This window comes from Rutidosis leptorrhynchoides, chromosome 7 (assembly GCF_046630445.1).
Source record: "Rutidosis leptorrhynchoides isolate AG116_Rl617_1_P2 chromosome 7, CSIRO_AGI_Rlap_v1, whole genome shotgun sequence".
Lineage (NCBI taxonomy): Eukaryota > Viridiplantae > Streptophyta > Magnoliopsida > Asterales > Asteraceae > Rutidosis > Rutidosis leptorrhynchoides.
The window spans coordinates 219,617,935-219,620,834 of NC_092339.1; the positions used below are offsets into that span (position 1 = coordinate 219,617,935).

A 2,900-nucleotide genomic window follows, 5' to 3' on the forward strand; every position below is an offset into this window, starting at 1 on the left:
AAACCCACCTAAAACTACTACTGTTGTTGCCATAAAACAAGTAGTACACTACATAACATGTGCTTCTGTTAGTGTCACTTTCTGCATCAGCGTTGTACTCTGCCGCTATTAGAGGTGAAACAACGACAACAATAATCATAAAAATAGTGATTTGCGATCACCACAATTGTTCTTCTTCTACAACTAAGCTTTGAAAATTCATTTACTTATCGTATCTTTTCAGATGTCGCCAGAGGTATCACTATCACCATCGACAGTGTATCTCTTCTACTCCACAAATTTCCTCTAGTATCACAAAGTAGAAACAATCACAGTGAGTTTAATGGGGTCTCCATGTCTGGTGCAGGTATGAACCTTTAGATAACGATTACTGATGATGAAATAATGGCGTTACCGGCGACAATGAAGGTGTTGGGACTCGGTCTTGGTATCGTTGTTATAATTCTCGTTGAGGTTTTATCGAAAGCAACTGCTAGAATATTGTTAATTTGTAGTAAGGTTGGAAGTGATGCTTTTGGTGATTTGGGATAAAGGTTCTTGCAAAGTTGTGTGGTGATTAATAATATTGGTGTTGCTATCTGTTTTTGTACGATCCCCAACTAACCCACACACATTTGATTACTTTAAAGGTAGTATCATATTTTAAAATTATTATTATTATTATTATTATTATTATTATTATTATTATTATTATTATTATTATTATTATTATTATTATTATTATTATTATTATTATTATTTTTATTTTTATTTATCATTTATGATTATAGTAGTTATAATTATCATTAATATTGTTATTACTAATATTATTATCATTTTAGTATTTTCCTTAAGTAAATTAAATAAGAAAGGAAGGAATTATAAGAGTAAATAAAAGTTACTCTTAAAAGTTACTCTGTTTTAAGTTGGTAATAACTGACGAATGAAATCAAAAACATGAAAATGCTTTTCTTTAAAGTTGACGCATGATTGTACCTAAAGTGTGATCATTTTTCCCATAACTAATTTAAAAGAGTATGTACGACAAAGTTTGTAAAGGTGATGAGTGAATTTTATTATTTTTGTTTTGAGTCCCTGAACTATTTGAGGTCTTACAAATAGATAAACTGACTTCTATAATTACGGGTTTACCCCCTTATATACAAATTTAATTTGAAGCAGATCTTTACCTAGCTAGTCAAGCTTATTACTTGCAAGATTAAAAAATTTTTTTTTATGTAATCCCTAAACTTTATACATTTTTTTACAAATAAAATAAATACTAATTATTTAAAATAAAAAATATATTCAATTTATCTATTAATATAATATATAGTTTATTAAAATAACTAATATATTAATAATAAGAATATATAATCTTGTTCGATTACGATTATATGTTTTAATATATATATTAATGATATAGGTTCGTGAATCTGAGGCCAACCCTGCACTTGTTCAGTATAGTCGTATGCATATTTACTACGAAATACAGTATTGTGAGTTTTATTTGCTCCCTTTTTAATTGCTTTTGCAATATATATTTTTGGACTGAGAATACATGCGCTGCTTTTATAATTGTTTACAAAATAGACACAAGTACTTAAAATATATTCTACGTTGAGTTGTACCACTGGCATACTTCCCTGTAGCTTGGTAACTACTATTTACATGGGTATTGTAAACGCGAATCCTGTTGATAGATCTATCGGGCCTGACAACCCCAACCGGACTGGACGACCAGTATCCAACGGTTGCACAGTACTTCGTTTTGTAGACTACACTTGGTACAGTGTAGTGAGATTTCATAGTAAAGGGAATATGCGACGTTGATTAATAGTTAAGTATGGTTACCAAGTGCTCAACCACTTAGAATGCTTTACATACACTTGCGAGTGTATTATGTTTATGATTATGAAATCTTGTGGTCTATTAATATATAGAAATGATTGTTATGATAAATCTATGAACTCACCAACCTTTTGGTTGACATTTTTAAGCATGTTTATTCTCAGGTACGAATTAAGTCTTCCGCTGTGCATTAGCTCATTTTAAGGACATTACTTGGAGTCGATCATCGCAATGGGACCAAATGTTGAAGACTTCGTCCAGGTGGATAAGGACGGGTCTTCACAGAATCAAGTAAAACGGAGCTAAAATGAAGAATCTAGAACAAAAACGGTGAAAGACAAGTTACGATCAAGAAAATTAAGTTACGATCTTGCAAACAAGATGACCAGGGTAGGCCAAACGACTTGACATACAGCCTACCATATGGGAAAACGGCCTGCCATACGGCCCAGATAAACGGGCATAAAAAACGGCTGACCAGTGCAAACAGGCTCCAAAAACGGCTTGCCATACGGCTTGCCAAAAAACGGCTTGCCAAACGGCTTGCCAAACGGCTTGCCAGCCATATGGCTGCTGAATTCATGTCTATTTAAAGGGCTTCTTCCATTCATTTTTACACACACTCAATTTGTATTTCACTTTATATTTTTAAGCTTTTTAGTTAGTTTTTAGTGGTAGCTAGCTTAGCTTTTATTTTTCGGAGGATATCCCGGCGAGTCCCTGAGATCTCGCGCAGATTTCTTCAGCCTTTTTAGGTTTTTATCCGAAAAGCTTGTCTTTTGTATTAAACATGTATTGTTACCATTTATGTTTAATAATGTGTTCCGATATTACCATGATAGCTTAATTAATCTGTATGTTGCCATAATAGAAGTTTGGGTTAGCGTAGTTATGTTAATTTAGTACAGTTACTGTTGTTATGCTGAACTTGTGAGTCAGATAGATTTGCATGCTAGCATCTTAAGGATTGACCAACCTAGGTTGTGATCAGGACTTTTCCACCTATATGAACTTAGCTACTTCATAAGATTAAGACCCCTGGTTATACTGTATCTGAAGAGTCTATGAAC

At 32.7% G+C, this 2,900-nt stretch overlaps 1 long non-coding RNA gene across 1 annotated transcript; it reads left to right on the forward strand.

Annotated features, from left to right (window-relative positions):
• The first annotated feature begins 400 nt into the window (after window positions 1-400).
• LOC139857117 (uncharacterized) lies at window positions 401-2,325 on the forward strand. Its single transcript, XR_011762348.1, has 3 exons — window positions 401-629; window positions 1,406-1,478; window positions 1,995-2,325. It is a non-coding gene; the product is annotated as an uncharacterized lncRNA (long non-coding RNA).
• Window positions 2,326-2,900: the final 575 nt, after the last annotated feature.